The sequence below is a fragment of the Muscardinus avellanarius genome, assembly GCF_963383645.1.
Source record: "Muscardinus avellanarius genome assembly, chromosome: 13".
NCBI lineage: Eukaryota > Metazoa > Chordata > Mammalia > Rodentia > Gliridae > Muscardinus > Muscardinus avellanarius.
Window position 1 is genome coordinate 80,658,659 of NC_137799.1, and position 20,327 is coordinate 80,678,985.

The 20,327-nt window shown below is 37.8% G+C and overlaps 1 protein-coding gene across 2 annotated transcripts in view; it reads left to right on the forward strand.

Moving 5' to 3' along the window:
• Positions 1 to 20,327, forward strand: part of PCSK5 (proprotein convertase subtilisin/kexin type 5) — a gene marked incomplete at both ends in the record, with an annotated part of 434,445 nt that overhangs the window by 130,834 nt on the left and 283,284 nt on the right. The gene's annotated exons all lie outside the window — the stretch shown is intronic.

Genomic DNA, 20,327 nt, shown 5'->3' on the forward strand with positions numbered 1-20,327 from the left:
TTCTCCAAAAGAGTTCCTTTATTCTGTTCAATAAATTTTGATTGTATACTGCATTTGAGGTTACTGCTGGGGGCTTTCTTATTTTATTTCTCCTTCACTCTCTTGGTAAGTGACTAGATTTTCCACTAATATATGTCAAACACCTCAAAGAATGATTGCCATTTGGGGTATGCATTATTTTTCCTAGTCCTCCTACTGGGTCAAGAGGAGTGTTTTACTCTTCAGCTGTATAATCATTTTTGGAGAATGTGAATAGAAATGCACATCCATTTGGATAACACAGATCTTTTAATATTCTTCAGTAAGTAGGTGAGAATGGTTTATCTTACTTAAAAGATTAGTATTTGTAATCACCACATCACATTGATTAACTTTCTTTTACTCTTTTTACCGCAAAGCTCCTCTAGGATAATGCTTTGATTTAGATACTTTCATATGGATTTTTTATTTACTCATTTTAGGCTGAGATCACAGAAGTTGCAAAGAGAGCTGTTTTGTCCATTTATTGTGTTGTGTTCCTTCCAATCAGATACTTTTTGTCTTTAGGGGAAAATTTCTCAGCTAGTACTATCTGATTCAGTAAGTCTATAAATTTAGATAAAGCCATATGACCTAGAGAATTATGCCTGTACATATGCATTTTGGGGTTTTTTTTGCATTTTTTGCCATCAACAAAATAGTCTCAGCAGAATAGCTCTAGAAATATACTGTTTGTTGTTGGTGTTTGTTTATTTTGCTATTAACAACAAGTAGATATGACAGATCAGAGTCTCTGTTGAAAACTTTAATGTACAAAATGAGATACCCAGACTTTTCTAGAATTTCCAAACAAAAAGAGAAAGTGATAAACTAACCTGGATAGTTTTTGTTTTCAGATCTGCTTTTTATTGTCTACAGTATAGTATTTAGCGATTTTCACACAAGGAATTATCATATCAGACAACATGATTTGTTGTTTTTTAGCCTGGTATACGAAATTAGCATGAAACAACGAAAAGAAGATTTGAATCATTCAGTACTTAAAAGGTCACTACTGATAAGCATGTGTGGGCCAAGGAAACACGGGCATCTCTGCATCTTCCTCTCAGTTTCACTGTGAATTCCGTACCTCCCCACTGATAAATTTCAACATACAGTTCATTCTGCTATCATGTAATATGTGCAATTCCTAAAAATCATATCACTCTGCAAAATCCTAAAATGGTGCAGTAGGAGTTTGATTGTTGGAAACCCCCAAACTTATTCTGGATGTGTGCTGAGGTTTGTAGATCTGACTTAAAAATTGAGTTTGAATCTAATAATATTCAATAATGTCATGAATCATCCCCACACACATGACAAAGATCTCATAATATGGTGGCCTGTGTGTGTGTGTGTGTGTACATATGTGTATATATATATATATATATATATATGAAATACATATTTTATATAGGAATTAGTTAAGGAATATAGGAATACATAAAACTACAATAATGATGGTACTTTACCTTGAAAGATAATCTGAAGGGTGCTGATGGACATATGTGCTCTGTATATCTACTCCTGTTTACACATCTACCACACTGTGTGCCAGAGGAAAGAGTATGAGAGAAAAATAAAATAAAAGATAAGCCAGGCATGATGGCCCACACCTGTAATCCCAGTCCTTGGGAGGCAGAGACAGGAGGATTTCAGATTCATGGCCAGCCTTAGCAACTTAGTGGGGCTCTACGCAACATACTGAGACCCTGTTTCAAAATGAAAAATAACATCAGACGGGGATACAGCTTGGAGGTATAATGCCTCCAGGTTCAATCCCCAGTGCCCTTCCCCCAAATAAAGCAAGAAGGAGAGAGAAATATTAAAACTAATAATTAAAAAATAGAAAAACTAGAGACTTGAGAAGAAAACACAAAACTTACAGAAAGGAGAGTGTTAAGCAGAATGCATTATTTCCCTCCAACCCCAAGAGAGCCCTGCTGGAGAGCTGGGAGCTCACAGATCACATAGAATTAGAAATAGGAGGTGCAGAACCAGGTGTGGTGGTGTGAGGACCACTGTGCCCCCACACTGTGCCATTCTTTGTGTGCTTCTGCAGGGCTCAGTTCACGTGGGGTGTTTGTTGCATTCACCTAGAGTTTCTGTGACAAAATCCGGTGTTAACAAATGCAGATTTCACAGTTCTTCAAAACATTCCCTCATTTATCAATCATCTTGCAAGAAATTGGTGTTTTAAAAGCAAACATTAGAGCAGAACTCACTGTGCTGTATCCATTCACTAAATTTAGCACGTCTGTATTCATATAGAGAGAAAAGAGAAAGAGGAAAACTCTAAGAAAGTCTCTGTCAAATTAGCACCCAAAGTATTCTTGTGCCAGATGTGGAGGGACAAGAGTAGTGGCTCTGGTAGAAACGAAGACCAGAGTGAGGAGCCCTGTAGCTAGGCACAGCTGACCTACTTGAAGCTGTTCTGCATTGAGACTTTCAAGGGCGATGGTGACTGTTCTCCAAGGCAGTGTCTGACCTGACCAAGATTGCTAACCATGATGCCTGGTTAAAGGCAATTCTTTCAATACTAGCTTTTTGAAAAACTACCCTTTTTAAAACTGACTTCTTTGTAAGAATTCCTTTTAAATTTGGCCACTCCCATAGACCTTTGTTCTGGAAGAATCCCGAGGTCATGCTCTCTAGGTTATCTTAGTGTTTCTTGTTTTGTCTTACTCTCAGCACCCTCCATGGCTCATTGAGTGCAGTGGGAGTTTGATTGTCAGAGGATCCTGCATTGTTCCAGATGTGTGCTGAGGTTTGTAGTCCTGACAGTGACATATAGCATTTTTAAACCAACACTCCCCTACCTCAATTTTATGGAAGTCAGCAATGCCCTGATGGATCCCGTGTCCCTTTATCTTTTTTAAATAATTCTGTTTGATTTTTTGTTTTATTTAGCTAACGAAGAGCATGTATTCAGGCATTTATGGCTAAAATATCCTCTCTGCTCGTGAGGTTACATTCATAAATATGATGTATGGGTCTGTCTTTAAGCATGGATCCATTGATCAATAATTTTGTTTGGATAGAGGTCACATAGCATTAGGGAATAAGAGTGGGTTTGTAGTTTAGTAGAGTTGACTTTTAGCCCTGATGAGTTTTGTTGTTTGGATTTAGCTGCCCTGGGCTTTCGCACTTTTTTTTTAATCTCTAAAGTGGCATAATACTACTTACCTCTAAAGAATAGCAATAAAATGTGTAAAACATCAAGCTAACTACATAATAGGTACTAGATAATTATAGATGTTATTATTGTAATTATGTGTTCTATTCATGTATCTAATTCTTGATAATCGCTTAAAATGATAATTATCTCAAAATATGCTTGCATATGAACATTTCAAACCTAAATTATGACTTGGAAGTCTGTTTATTTCTGGTGGGGTTTAGCTAGATTTTTCTGATTCTTTGAGGGCTGGAAGCTACAACTCATTAAGTCCACAGCCTGCTTTATCCCATCTCTAATGGGGCGTGAGTCCTTGAACTGGATATAAGATGGTGGGGATAAGACATTTCCAGTCATATAATAGGTAAGTTGAGGCATTTGCTGAACAAATAGCTTATCTTTACACAATCAGACCAGTAGGTTTCAAAGCAGGCTTTGAATTCTTTCATGCATGGGTACTTTTGTTCACTCATTCAGCATTCACTGAGACAAGTTTTAGGAGTGGTGCTGTGCCAAAAATTTAAACAATGACAAAAGAATACAGATCACTAATGGGTTGAATTGGAAGGTTACTTAGTATGAGATTCTGGACTACTAATAGAGAAGAGACCCTCAAAACCTTATGCACATTTTTTTTTTTGTCAGATGTTGCATGATTGCATTTCTGATGCTAAAACTTTGGGGTGAAGAAAATCACCTCTGAAGTACAAAGTTATAAAATTCCTTTTCTTCTTGCTTATTCAAGTTCCCAAATAGCGGCATGTCAAATCTAAATAAGTGAAACTGAAGAAATAACATCATGAGAAGAGACCCTAGACACCAGTCTTTGATTCGTCTCTGCCTTCATTCAGATTACCTTGCATAGTTGTAGGTTAAAAATAGAAATGTCTGCCTCCAAATGAAATAGTCTCCTGGCATTTCAAACGCTACTCCTATTTCTAATAAATGAATTATTGATGTCTGAGTTAGCTCATCCCTTTCCTAGTTTTCTTCCTCTTAAATGTTCTCTCTGATTAAGTCATGGAGATATATTGGATAGGAGATGAAGCCACTGTATTATATGTGGTATGAGTGGTGTGTAGCCCCAGAATCTAATTTCTTTTAAAAAATAAACTAACCCATAGGTTAAAGGATCATTTTCTAAAAGGAATGGATTTTTTGTTTTGTTTCTTATCTCTACTTTCAAGGGAGATTTAGCCAGGGTAGATGGAAATATATTTCCTCTGCTTCTTTAATCTTTCACACATCAATTCTGGTTTTAAGAATGTTGTCATGTTGCAGAAACCAAAGTGTGCATGGGATTCTTCTCCTTCCTGCACATGACTATTGTTAAAAGATAGTTTTCCAATGCAAAGTGAATGGATATAACCAGCATTTTTCAATTATAGGGGAAATATACTAACTCAGTACTTGAGAAAAATCCCACACCATAAGATCTATGACCTTAACCAGTAGAAGTATTATTTCTTCCTATCAAATATGTTAAGATAAAGTTATCCTATCACTTAGTGGTTTAGATAAAACCTATCAAAGAAAAGTAGGGTCATTATAAAATCTGACTTGTTTTCCTAAACATTTTCAATTTTTTTCTTTAATATTTTTGCAAAGTAACATTTCAAATGTCTGCTATATCACAGTCACTTGGTTGGCAATTGTAAAATTAATTTAGTTAACAATGACTACAAATATACTCTACTAAAGGCTTAACATCTAGAAAATAGGCAATATGCAACTGTCACAGTCAATTCAGACTGCTATAACAGAGTATCTTACACTGAATAATTTATAAACAATAAACTTGGTGCTTAATTCTATAGCTCAGGGAGTCCAAGATGAAGGCAGCAGCAGATTCATCGTCTAGAAAGGGTCCCTTCTTCAAGGATGGTACATTCTACATATCCCCACATAGAATAAGGGACAGACTCCCTCAGACTTCTTTTATAAGGCCATTTATCCCATTCCCAACGGCTCCCCCTTCAAGACCTAGTAACTGTTCCAAGTCCCACCTCTTCCTACCATCACACTGGGGAAAAGATTTCAACAAATGAGTTTTGGAGGTATACATAAATTCAGGTCATTGTAAGAGCCATAGATTTTATACAATGTTGATGAAAGGAACCTGTGATAGATATAGAAAATTCATTTCTATATATATGGTTTCAGAATAACATTTTCAGTCATCTTCTACCTTCTGGAAAGTGGCCTCACATAGGAAGTCTCAGTACAGTGAGAAAAGCCTTCTCCCAGACCTGAAGCCAACCAGCCCCTCAACAGACATGAGTTACCCAGGTCTGGCAATTCTCCCCTTTCCATTCTCCTCACTTCCTGTTATGTTAGTGAGTCCCCCTTTCTCTTTTTAACATCTTTATAAGTCTCCTAAATGGCTTCCTTGTCTCTGTTCTCACCCCTCCTGCTGCCTGCATAATATTTCTGAACCAAAATAAATAAGAACATTAAAATATTTTTATAACTCGACACATATTAAGAATATAAGACTTGGCTGGCATGGTGGCACACACCTGTAATCCCAGTACTTCAGAGGTTGAGACTGAAGGACTGCAGGCTCGAGACCAGCCTCAGCAACTTAGCAAAACTCTCAGCAACCTAGTGAGACTCTGCTTCAAAGCAGAAAAATTATAAAAAGGGCTTGGAATATAGCTTAGAGGTTCAATCCCCAGTACTAAAATAAATAAATGCCAATCAATAGAACTAGGAGTGTATCTGGGAAGTAGAATTCCCCTGCTCCTGGGTTCAATTCCAAATACCAAAAACATTAAAAAAAAACTCAAAAAACAATACCCTTGATGACCCACCTCCTCCCTCATTTGTAACTCTGCTCTGCCCAGGCCCTCCTCCTTCTCCCCTGACCTGTCAGCCCTGTAGGGCTTGTGAAGTTCTTGAGTGTGCTGCCATCTGCTCCTAGAGAATTCCTCCTGTGCCTTTCCCTCGTCTTTCTCTTGCCTCCTCTGATATGAGCTGGATTCCCCTCCACTGAGTTTTCATAGTACCAGCAAACTTACTCTTTTTTAATATATAAAACTTTTTTTATATATAAACTTTATATATATATAAAACTTTTTTTTAATATATAAAACTTTTCATACTGTAGGTGGGGTCGTGTTTATCAATGAAGAAAACTGAAGGCAAGAAAAGATAATTTTAAGTTTAGTTTGGGATAAGAAATGTCCATTTCATCTTTCTTAGAATAGTTAGAAGAGTACTGACCTTGATTGTCTCATCTAGGTTAATTAGCAAAATAAATCCCAACCAAAGTCACTGTTGTATTAAATAGAGTTACATCTGGTGGGTTAATGTGCTATAACTTTTTCTTTTTCTTTTTAACCTTCCATCCTACTATCTGCCCCAGAAAGCTGACCTTTAGGGACTGTCCTGTGGGCTTCTGTATCCTCCTGCCTCTCACTGGACTTGGCCAAGGGAAGCCTCAGGTAGAAGTTAGTAGGGATACAGGAGAGTGAAGAAGGGCTGTGCATTTTCTGCTTACTCCTTGCTGGGTCATTGGGAGCTACCTGTATCCCTGAAGTTCATCATTCCTTTCAGGTGACCCTAAGGGTGAACTCTTAAGAGTGGCCCTGAGAGATGCTCTTCTTGGATACCAGTAACCACATCAGTAACCAGAATACCAGAATACTGTGCTATTCCCTGTTTCCTCCATCTTTATATAAGTCCCTTGAAGAAGCCTGTTACTCATCACAGAAGAGCCCAGGGCTCCATAATAAACTCTCAACACAGATATGTTTGTCCTTTAGCTTGGTATCTTTGGTAGAGTAGAAAGGGAAAATTTCAGCTATCTTTGAAAACAAAAATAACTAAATTCATGGGAATTGCTAAATGGCTATTTATTCTTTAATGAAAGCTGAATAAATACAGAAAATGGTTATCTAACCTCAAATTCTTATACTCCTATTACCTGAAGAATAAATATTTATTATTATAAAAACATTAATCATTTTAAAGTGTATCATCATGATAATGCAGCTTTCCGACTCTTTTGTTCTCCTCTTTGTTGATTTTCCTGTTTTCTCCTCCAGGATTTGGGGACTTGGTCTCTGGGGGCTCTGAGTACCAGATCTGATAAAGAGTCTGATTGACGCTATAGGTTAAAATGAAATTTGGGTATAATTTATGCAAACCTTGTGTACTGTTGACATGAATAATTGATAGTTGCTTGAATTGAAATTTCTTATTTAAAAAACAAACTCACAAGTTCCTGAGGCCTCTAAAGCAGATGGAAATTGCATTAAGGGAAGGAGGTAAGTATCCTTTTTAAATAATGGATTAAGCATGTGAGCAGGTTTTCCAGACAGGTGTATTTATTTATCTTTCTCTTTTCATCTTCTTCTTTAACTTCCCAGTTAGATCTTTATATTGTCTTTTGTTTCCTCCTATCCAGAAATATGTAAAATTTTGAACACAGAGACCTTGAGAGGTCAAGCATTGTATCGTTGGCGTTACTAACAAACATTACAGAAAGCATCCAGGAACTCGCAGTGTTGGCCAGCCAGTGGATGGCCATGTTAGATGCTGAAACAGTGGGCAAATGGAGGAGAAAAAGAACCTCTGTTTCATTTATTTCACTCCTTGTACAGCAAAGGGAACAAGAGCATTCTGGGAAAAGATATTAAAACCCCAAGTTTGAAGACTGTTCATTTTAATATTATCCAGAGATAATTTAGATTTCAGTCCCCTTCTCATTCCTATCATGTGCCTTCAATGTTAGAGGACTAAATTTAAAATTGTATCCTTAAAAGCTAATAGCGATAGCATCATTTTTATGTATAGGAATTTAGTTAGTTACAATAAAAGTTTCTTGTTCTAGTGTAGTTAAAATAGGAGTGTGTTGTGTGTGTGTGTGTACTATCAGTGGTAGGTGTGTATCTTAACTACAATTCATAATAAAATGTGGAAGGATAGAAAACATATATTGATCCACTAAAGGACACATTGCTAGATCAATACATATTTAATTAGCTCTCCTAAGATACCAAAGAAAGCAGGGAGATATAAAGCAATGCGTGTTCTGCTTTTAGACAAGATGTGTGGACCAGCCCAGCTTTTTTGTCCTTCTCTGCCATGATCTCGGAACAGCATTCTTCTCAGAACTTTCTGTGCCATACCAGTGTCTGAATGCTTCTGTTCAACTTAACCCAAACTGTAAACCTACAGTTTCCATTTGACTATATTTGGATGCAGTGTGAGGGAAAAGTAACGAATGAGCACATCTGTATGATGTGTCCTTTATTCTTTGCAACTCCTCACATTCGAGGGGAGTCTAGACAGGGTAAGCAATGCACCTGATGTCCCGAGTGGCGGAGTCAGAACGCGGGCTCATTTGTCCCTGTGCAACATCTCTCTACCTGCATAGCTAAATTAATCTGTGCTCAAGTAGACGAGAAATTAATTCCTAGATTGAGCACAAGCTTCAGTAAGTTTACTACCTTTGGAGCACTGTTATCTCCAGAATGCTATGGCGTCGTGTTATAAAAATACTGAACAGCCTCACTCTACCAAATGCCAGTTCCCAGGGCTCTCTTTCTTCAGAGAACAGGAGTCAGTCTGCAGAGATCGCTAACATCGTAAGTATACGTGAGATTGAACAAGCAACAAAGGTCACTTATTATAGTCAATGATTATATACATCTGAGTCTGCAGTGGTATTTGTTCAGTAGAAATAAACAAAAGCCACCCAAATAAGACCAGAAGCTATTTATTCAGATCTTTCTATGGCAAGGAGTCAGCCTCTGACACTTGGAGAGATTCAAAGGCAGACATAGGAATATGAAAGCTGTGCAATGGAAGGATAGAAGGAAGGGAGGAAGGGAGGAAGGGAGGAAGGGAGGAAGGGAGGAAGGGAGGGCTTTGGGCTGACGTTGTCATGGGGAAGCTAGAGCTTGAATTGCCAAACAATTCTACTAGTGTGTATTAACAAGGTTTTTTTTTTAATTAATTAAACTGAATGAGTCCCAGCTGGTCATAATATAAATAGAAGTTTTTTGGAAACTCTATGAAAATGACACAGGTATAGGTATAGGTGTTATTAATATTACAGAAGGTGATTTAAGTAAATAAATTTAAATAAAATTTTAGTTTATTTCTCAGAGGGCAGGTGGCTTGTTTTCATGTTTCTTTATTTGAAGATGTGGACTTTTGAGGTAGAATCACATAAAATAAAAGATGCTTTTCCAATGTTTTTACATGTAAGTGATAGTCTTCTCAAGTTTCCTAGAAATGTGGGCTGTGAAGGAAAGATGATTTACAGGAGAAACATGAGCCCAAGAATAACCTACGGGAAAAGGAAATCTCTTACCCTGTGGAGGGTGAGACCTTGAGAATGCGCCCACCTTTGGGGCATTGTGGGGAATCGTCCTGCCTATATTAGCCACCTAGAATAGCTCCGAGGAGTTGAGCAGAGCGGTGGAGTACTTGTACTCTCCCTACAGATTCTCCTGAATACTCTCTTGATCTGCTCTCATCACGAGCTGCCATCTCATGAATTTTAGAAAGGAATGACCTTTGTTAGAACAGTTTACCTCTTCCTATTTTTAGATATCTACACACCGGCTGCATATAATTTACATATGCTAGGAAATGCATTTGAATTTGCATGAATTGCAGATAAACTACCTGGTTGTGACATCCTGGGCTGAGATTAGCTGACTGCTACAGATTTTGTGTGACCTTCTTGTTCTTGGTTGGTATTCTCTCCTTCTGAGGTTAAGCCTCATAGGATCTCACCTCTCCTGCACCTGTCCCAGTTACCAAATGTACCTTATTTTCTCCCCAGTGCTCCGGGCCCACAGGTATCAGGTTGTCTCATATCCCTTTCTTTTTCCACCATCCTGATATCCTGAACTCCCCATTAGACACTAGTATTATGTTGTCTGTCTTGGGAAAGAAGTGCACATTTATCTTCAGCAATTGCCCCAGTCTTGACAGCAGTTAATCATTATTAATACTAGGTGACCTGATTCGAATTCATGTCACACAGTAGTTTCCACTGTGACCTGTGTTATTAATTTTATTGGTTATCAGTCTCCTTCCAAGAGGAATGACAGTTCTTTTTAGTTCTTTCAAAAAGAGTGGGAAATAGTTGATACTGTATTTAAACAAAAACACCTGCTTTGCCCTATTTCTTGTCCTCCCATTTCATCCATCACATACAGAGGAAATGGAGAAATTGGGCAATGGAGCATCTCAGAGGAACTGGGGTTTGAACTGAAGAGATTAAAGAATTAGGAGACTTGCCTTTATTGAAACTTAATCCAAAGGGGAACTGGGGGTCCTCAAGGTAGGGAAGAACATCAGAAGCAGCCCTACTAACAACCAGGCATTTGTCTCATCAGCCATACTTTGAAGTTCACCATCTCTGGGACAGTAAAGGCCCTTATCGTTACGACTGTGGATTTTCTACTCAGAGATGCCCTAGTGACTGTGGCTTAATTCTTCAATAGATCTGATTAATATTAATTGCTTCGCCTCATGTAGGGAATAATACCAATGGCATTGCTTTGGTGGAACCATATTCCACAACACAAGAACAATACCTATTTCACTGGTGTATTCATTCATATTTGTTCTTTGAGCCCAAATGCCAACATAAGAAATTATGTGAGTAAGCCATTATAAAATATATTAATGTTCTTTCGTTTATATTTTGTTTATAGGTACTTTTTTCCTCTTGTCAATTTATTCCATTTATGTTCTTCCAATTTTCTCATTGTATATCCTTGAGTTTCTGTCAGAATCCCCAATGTGAAACCTATTTCAATCATAAGGGACACTAACTCATGTTTAATTCATCCTGGTTGAAACAAAATGTCCATAACTTTTTCTATATCGGTTTTGTCATGTTTTCTACTTGTCTTTATTTAGGGAGATGTTATGCGCAAAAAGTACTTTGTTAAGGTTGGTAACTATACTTTAAATTTACATAATGTTTTTCTTAAAAGATATATGGGTCTCTGGAATCTATGTAGATAGTACACATGCATAGATTTCTAAGACATATATTGGAAATGAAAGAGGAAAATGCATATGGGGAAAGAAGCCCACGAAACTGTTACATAAGTCATTTAATAAAACTGAATAATCCCTCCCAGCAATTTAGTGAGTCTCGAAGCAACTTTGAAACAGTAACACCCTGTTTCAAAATAAAAATTAATAGTGCTGGAGTATAGCTTAGAGATAGAATGCCCCTTAGTGTCCACACACACACACACACACACACACACACACACACACACACACACAAGTGCACACGAATAATCTCTTTAAGAATATATTAAGCAATACGCTAGAAAAGCAGACCTATGTTGATACATGGAAAAACACCATATGTTAGTACTTGAAAAAGTCATTGTTATGTTGTTATAATAACTTTTAGAGCTCATTATACATAAGCTGCTTATTTGGTTTTCCTGTGAGCAGGTCTGAGTACTTAGAAGCTTGGTACATGTGGGTGGAGGAGTGGAGAATAATTTTTTCCCCCCAAGAAACCTTGACTGTTTTTACCTTGGGCTAAGAACTCAGCAAAGTCTAAATAGAGTTCAGGAGGGTCAGTATCTGTTTTTCGTGAAAGAGTAAGAAAAAAAGAGCAGTCTCTGGTTTCCTTAAATGGCCCTGGTTTTTCCGGTACATCTTGGATGGATCTCACCTTCTCAAACACAGAAAATACATCTAGTAAAACATGAACTTTTAATTCACAAAATACTTATATATATGTTCTCACATGACATAAAAATAGATGATTGTCTTGGTCCCTTGTTGTCTGAATTCCTTGTGTTTTGTTTGTTTTCTTTTTGTGACACCGAGGATTGAACCCAGGGGAATTCTACCTCTGAGCCACACTCAATCCTATTAGCCACCTAAGTACTGGGAATGAAGGTGGGCATCATCACACCTGGCTTGAATTCTATTTTATCTTTAAGGAGTGTTTGTCTTATGTACTTTAGTGAAGGACAAAGACTACTTTCCAACTTGAAAACTGAAAATGCTGACTAGTACTCACTTAATCAGCTTTCCTGGCTTTAACCTAGGGCACAGGCCACGTGATCGAGATTCTAAATCAATAGCACCTGCTACCAGATGAGCATCCTAATCTGAACATCTGAAATCTCAAATGCCACAAAACCCCAAACTTTCTGAGCACCAACAGGATGCTACCAGTAGACAAATCCATATCGTGAAACTGTTTCATGCACAAAATTACTTAAAATATATTATCAAATTACCTTCAAGCTATGTATATTAGGTATCTGTGAAACATAAATGAATGTTGTGTTTTGATTTGGATCTCATTCCTAAGAATTCCTAAGATATATATGTGCACATACTGCAAAAATTTTAAAAATCCAAAATTTGAAACATCTGTTGAACCTAAGGATTTCAGATAAGGAATACTCAATGGTATTATAGCATAAAAGGCCAGTAAACTCACATTCTCTCTCCCTCTCCCTCCTTCTTTCTCCCTCTGTCTCTTCTAGTGCTATGGTTTTATTTTTTATCCTTAGCTTCCACATTGGTCATTCAGTGGTCACAATAATCCTGAGCCTTCTAACATCCTTTTAATTTGTTTTAAAAGGTATTGGCACATGCCTATAATCCTATATTTGAGAGGCTAAGACAGTATCACAGATTTGAGACCAATGCACAGTAACTTATTGAGACTTTGTTTAAAAAAATAAAAACTAAATGTAATGGTTTGGATCTAGAATGCCTCCAGCCCCTCCCTCCCCACCCCCGAAACAAGGTAGCAGTGTTGGAAGCGAGCTTGGCTGCTGAAGAGGGGCCCTGGGCGAATGGCCATGGGGATTATAGAGCCTTCTTCCTCCCCCTGCTCTCTCTCTCTTGCTTCTGGCCTCTGTGATATAAGAGCAGAGCTATCTATGCTTCCCACAGCCATGCCCTTCGCCTCAGACTCTGGCCTTAACATGGACTGAACCCAGAATCTCCAAGAAACTTCCTTCCTTTAAGTTGTGTGTTTAGGTCTTGTGAATTACCTCAGTGAGAATGTCAAGGAAGATGGGCTGAGAATGGAGTCCAGTGGTAGAATGTTCCTGGGTTCAATCCCCAGTACCACGAAGGATGAAGGAATAAAAATGACTTTTCTGCTTCACTCAGTTCTAGGAAAGAACCAAGTCAGGTGTCATTCCTAGTGCCCCTCTTTCCAGGGGAAGGAAGTAAAATCGAAGTCAGGTGCCCGTAGTCCATGAAAGTGAATTGGGCTTCCGAACTTAAACTCCTTGTATCACACCGTGCATTCTAATGTAGAACAGGGTTCTATGTACTCTTTTCATAAGCAATAGATAATTATAATTTTTAGTCCATAAAAATTGTAGCTAATTTATGAGAATTTAGTGCTTATTTTATGGTATACTATATTATTCATAAAAGATCCTTTGTATACCTGACATTAGCCCAGTATTGCGCTTTGATTTTATTTTAAAAATCAAAATGGTGGCATAGTTACAATATGTAGAACATTAACACATATGGATTAACACAGTGCAGTAAAATAAATTAGGCAAAATGTAATTTAAAAATCCTTGTTTTTCGAAAAGCATTTCATGGAACCACTCAGAGTTTGCTGGTGGATGTCACAGGTTGTCAAGTGTCGCTCACAAACCTGGATGGAATGGTGTGGTGCCCCCTTCCTTAACTGAGCCAAACATATCTTTTTTAAAAAATCTAAATTTTAATCTATTTTAAAATCTTTTTTTCATACTGGTATTCCTCTTAAGAATTACATTTATAGTAAAAACTTAATTTTTATACAAAACAACAATTGTGAATTTGTGTTATAAGCTATGGGAATAGGGTGTAGAGATGTTATCACTGCAGGTTAAATTGAGAGATTGCTGGATGTTTGCATTTGACTTGAGCTTTGGGAAATGATTGATGGGAATAGTCTGTACTGGGACAGTGTCGGTAATGACTGACAGTCAGAGCCTTGGTCTTGTTGGGCCCATTACAAGTTTTGAAGCAAACTCATCTTCTTGCTTAGCCACTGGGTTTCTTTTTGGTGAAGAGAAGAAACCAGATGTTTTTTCTCTGGAGCTGATGATTTATCTAAAACCCAAAAATAAATGTGTTTTCTCTTTATCTTCAAGCCTGTGTTAACCAGCTTTGTGTTGCTATGAAAAAATACCTGAGATAAATAAGATAAACAGAGGTAAGGTTTATTTCATCCCATAGTTTCAGTCCATGGTTGTGTGGCCTGTTGCTTTTGTGCCTGTGGCCAGACATTACATTATGGCAGAGGCACATGGCAGAGGAGGTCTATTAACTCCATGACCCCACCTCCTAAAAGTTCTACCACCTTTCAGACTTGGCACCTGGTCCTCAACCCACAGGCTTTGGAGGTATTTAGGAGCTAAATCATAACAAAACTGCTCATGACCCAGTCCTAACTCTTAGGTCATGCAAAGGATTTAGATTATGTTAACTATCATTTTAACCCCATAACTTACTCCTTCCTATTTACATTCTAGTTATAATGAATGTTTTTAATCTATTTGAAAATAACATGTTTTCTTTGTGCTGTTGTATACTGGTGAATAGTAGGCACTTAATATGCAGTTATACTGTTATTCTGCCATACTGGGAGATTCGTAAATACGGGGTATTACTTTGGTGTGCATTATCATTATTACTAAATTAACCTAACTGGAAGGTTAGTATCTCTGTGTCCCTGCTCTGAGGCAGAACAGAGTGACTGCCTGCTTGCTTTTCACATTTCAAGGGAAAAAAAAGAAAGAAGAAAGTCCATGACATGCACAATTTTTATGTTTCATCATGAAGAATTCAAAACTCATGGAAGACATAAGTTTTAAGTGAACTTTATGTATTTCAAGTTATTATGTAAAGTGTCTTATAACTACTCTTTGGAGGGGTTGTTTCTGTTTGTCTTAGATGACTCCACATAAATAAAAGTTTCAGAAACATGAAAAAACTGCCCTGTATATAATAAATCCTTGCTTATTGCTAGTGTTTATCTAGCTGAATTAAAGAGCACTTCTGCCGGGCATGGTGGCGCACGCTTGTAATCCCCGCTCTTGGGAGGCAGAGACAGGAGGATCGCGCAGGTTCGAAGCCAGCTGCGCTGGCTTGAGAGACCCCATTTCCAAATAAAAAAGTATAAAAATAGGTCTGGGAGTGTAGCCCGGAGGTAGAAGGGTTTCCAGGAACCCCAGTACCACCAAAAATAAATAAATAAATAGCACTCCCCCTACTGCCAATCTATGGACAAACTCCAGTATAAAGTCCTGTGTTACCAAAATTAGGTCATGGTGTTCTTTCAGATGTTTGGGATGATGGTGCATAGGAGTGTCTGATATGTTAGGCTTGGTGATGCACCTGGTAATCCCAGTACCAGGAAGGCTAAGACAGGAGGATCACAGGTTTGAAGTCAGCCTCAGCAACTTAGCAAGATCTTGTTTCATAGTAATAATTATAATAAAAAGAACTGGGTATGTAGTTCAAAGACAGAATGACCCTGGGTTCAATCCCTAATTCCAAATATAAATCAATAAATAAAAATAGGGAAGGGGGGAGAAAGAGAGGGAAACAGGTGGCAAACTGAGCGGATAATTTCTTCCCTTGCTTCAAGTGGAGACGGGAGGATCGCACAGGTTCAAAGCCAGCTGCGCTGGCTTAAGAGACCGTGTTTCTAAAATAAAAAAGTATAAAAATAGGTCTGAGAGCATAGCCCAGAGGTAGAAGGGCTTCCAGGAACCTCAGTACCACCAAAAAGAAAGAAAGAAAGAAAGAAAGAAAGAAAGAAAGAAAGAAAGAAAGAAAGAAAGAAAGAAAGAAAGGTTGGTTTTCTGACTTTAGTTTTTTGGGAACAATATCAAGGAGAGATACAGTTGGACTATATGGTCTAACCTTTAAGGAACTTTGATGCTGATCTTCTTATTGGTTGTAGTCATTTACAATTCTACCAACAATGTATAAGCGGTCCATTTCCCCCACCTCCTTGCCAGCATTTGGTATTATTTGTATTCTTCATTTTTAGCATTCTACCTGGAGTTACATGAAATCACAATTTTGATTTGCATTTCCCTGATTGCTAAGGATGTTGACCATTTTTCATACATTTGTTGGCCATTTGTATTTCTTCTTTTGAGAAATGCCTACTTAGTTAAATCATTCGTTTGCTGATTGGGTTCTTTGGTTTCTGTATAGTGCCTTTTGAGTTCTTTATATATTCTGGATATTAATCCTTTCTCAGAGGAGTAGCTGGCAAAGATATTTTCCCATTCTGCATTTTCTTCTCTCATACTCTTGATTATTTCCCCTGCTGTGCAGAAGCTTTTTAACAGGATACCATCTCATTGATTAATTCTTGGTTTTATTTCCTGAGCTTGAAAGGTCTTATTGAAGAAGTTTCTGCCTGTGCCTGTATGTTGGAGAGTTGGTCTTATGTTTTATTCTAGTAGCTGAAAAGTTTCTGGTCTAAATCTTAGGTCTTTGATCCACTTTGGGTTACCTTTTGTGCAGGGTACTTGAGTGTAAGTTTTTAAGAACAAACAACCTCCAGAGTTTTTCTGTTGCAAAAGGGCTGGCAAACTAGGCAGGGATGAAACATGGTAAAGAAATGAATTTTCAAGGTATTTCCAGATACAAGAAGACAGGCCTCTATTCAGACTATGAAATAAAAAAAAAACCTGAAAATTGCATAGAAAGAAAAGGTTGCAAGTTACCTGGGGCTGTGTTCATTAATATTGATTGATTCTTATTCTTAGGCATCTGAAAGAAAATTATGAATTAATTAACCTTTGCTTTAAAGAGTTTTGCTTTTTTTTTTGGTTTCAGGTGTTATATGCTGGCCTTGCTTGAAATAAGAAAGTAAATCAGTGGCATAAGCTTTAAAAACATTTTCACTAAGTAATTTGAGGATGAAAAAGTGAAAAGGGATGTACACATATAATTACTGATTAATAACACTTTTTAAGTAATTCAGTGGGAGATTTGAAATCTAGCCCAAATCTGTTATCTATCTCTATTTCTTTATGTATGTGCACGTGCCCACGAACTCACATGTGGTGGCACAGCTAACTAAATATAATTAGGGCAGTTTAAAAAAAAAAAATAAAAGAGGTTACTTTGATAAATTCTGTTCTCTTTATAAACTGTCCTATTGCTATTGTGTTTTTATTTTATTCTGAGTTGGGGTTACAAGCTGGAACAGCATAGTGCCTGCTCAGGACGGTTGTTAACATGAAAGTCTGATGCAGAGAAAGCAAGCAAAAGGTAGTAGGAATAACGCTGGTCAAGTCTGACTGCATTAGAAGACATAGTTATCTCCTACATATAAAACGAGGAAAGAGCCACTTGCGATTTGCTGTGAGAGTGACAGACTGCGTTCCCAAGGGTCAGAACACTCCAGGCTCTACCACCCCCTGTAATAGACCAGAGTATTGGAGCTCACTGGGAGGTTTTATTTTGGGGAGAGAGCATACTGGAGGGAGATTGAATTTAGAGACATTCTACCTCTGAGCTATAAGCCAGCTCTTTTTATTTTTTTATTTTCTATTTGAAACAGGGACTTGCTAAGTTACTGTGGATCTCTACTAAGTTGCTAAGGCTGAACCTGTGATCTTCCTGTCTCAGCTTCCCAAGTATTGAGATCACAGACATGTGTCACCACACCTGGGTCACTTGAAGGTTTTATCATCAGGAAAGCCTCAGGACAGAGCTTCACAATAAATGAGTCCCTGATACTTTTCATTTTGTTACTTCTTTGGAACAAGTTACTTCCACCTACTTTGAGATACTTGTATTTTAAATGTGCAATTAATGCAAATAACATCTAAAGTAAAAAAAAATATACACACACACACACACACACACAATCATACATACATATAATCTTGTTGGAGGGGAAGAAGTGGTCTTGTAATCCTCTTGAAAAGACTAAATGAATGTAAGAACTAGGGGGTCACCTCTGCTTTGTAACAACTGCTTATTACAATGGTCTTTTCAACGTCTGATTTTCATAGAGTTTCTAAAGAACAGAATACTCCTTCCAAATCTCTTCCAGAAAGTGGATTATGGTCTACCCTTTCTCTGGAAGTCATCATATTTCTTCCCTCAGGAACTTGATTATAAGTTTTGAATCACATCTTATTATATGATTTATATAATTGAGTTTATAATCATTTGTCTTTCAAAGAATGACAAAACAAAAAACAAAACAAAAGAATACCATAATCATTGTCACTGCAAAAAGTTGTAGCCATGTAGCAGTGGGGAATCATTTATCCACACAGACATCTCTGTGTTCCTGAGGTTAAACCTTGATGCCCATCCTGAGGTGAGAGAAATGTTTTAAAACGGTGACAATTTCAACATTCTTGTTCAAAAATTTGATCTACCTTGTTTTCACCAGTTGGTGACTGGTTTCCATGGAAATGGAAATTGAATAAGCATTCCTTGTTTTAGATTCTCAGCTGCCCCATGCCAACTGAGAGCTGTAAATGCCATTTGGTTAACAGCGAGGATCCAGAATTCTTCCATTTTAAAGCAGCAGAGGGGAAGGAAAGGAAAATGTTTGCCAAGTCACTCCACTTTCCTTGCTTGAAAAAGAACACTGTTTTCTGATCGTCTGAGTAGATACAGATAGATGAATATCAGACACACACAAAGTCTAAGAGTGTCTCTCCTGACTAATGGGTCTGAACTGTTTTCCCATCCTTCACAAATTTCCTACCCCATTGTAATTTACCTGGTCTGTGACGGTCTTCCTGGCTCTCTACTTGCTGTCCCTGGAGTGGGCACTAAACTGAAAAATGGCCCAAGTGCCGGAAGGACAGAGTTCCCTGATCTCAGGGATGCGTGACCTGCAGGAAAAATCAATCTATTGATGAAAGAACTGGAGTGGTGGAAGGCACAAGTTGGAAAGAGTCTCACTTCTGGGAGAATGTTTGTTAATTTGCCATAAGGATTTCCCATTTCCAAGATCGTCCTTTATAACTACTACATTTCCTGGAACACTTCCACAAAAAAGAGAATATAAAATACTCTAAATCCTTTAACTTAACATAGTTAAGCATCAATACAATTGGTTTCATGTTTTTGTGGGTTTTTTTGTCTTATTTTATGACTGAGCAGTTGAATCAATATAAATACTAAAATAAAACATTAACAGCATTAATGCATAATATTTTCTCTTTATATCTGACGATATCTGAGACTAGTGAGACTCTGATTCCTAAATATTTCACAGTGCAGTTCCATGAACACTTCCCTTCTCCTCTCTCCCTCCATACCAGATTCAGTGGAGGAATGTAGACATAATGACTGTAGGTATGAGCCGCCCCTGTGCCTCCAAAGTGTGGTCTCACATGTAGCCAAAGCAAGCAGAATTCTATTAAGGAAATAAGATCCTTATTGCTAGACTTAGGAAACTGCCCAAGAAACTTCCAGAGAAATTGATGCTGCGTGTGCAGGCCAGGGTCTGACATTCCCTTCCTCACCCTGTATTCCTGGGGGAGAACGTTACTTTGAAAACTGCTTTGGTATAAACAGCTTGCACCTCCTAGTGACTTGAGAAAGAAGCCTATAGGAGATGGAAAGGGGCTTTCGTAGAGTGTACACTGGGGATCAAGGTAGTAAGCTCATTCTGTCCAACGGAGGCATTCACCCCATCACCATTTCTCCTCTCAAGAGAAGGTAGCAGATTCTTTACCTGAGCCACCAGCTGACTGATCTGAGAAGTCTTTGAGGAAGGATTCATTATTGGGATAAATGGGTATTGAAGCATTAGATCTACTTAAATGGAGGCCAGAGTCTTGTCATAAACTTAGCAAAATGGTGCTTTATGTTGAACAATGAAAGTAAACTTAGGAAACTACATGTCATTTATGCTCTAACAGGGCGTTCGGCGGCAGTCATTCTCACATCAAACAAAAATGAATCGTGTTTAAAGTTGTCGTTTTCCTGTAATATTATGAAATTTGAATTTTAGTAGGGTCGTAAACAGGCTCAGTTTGTAAAAAACATTTATGGGTTGTTTCCAAGGGCCATTTGGAATCATTTTATTGACAAATCATTCTCATTTAAAGCCACTGTCACGTCGCCATTCTTGTCAATTTTCTCCCTTCAGCATTTA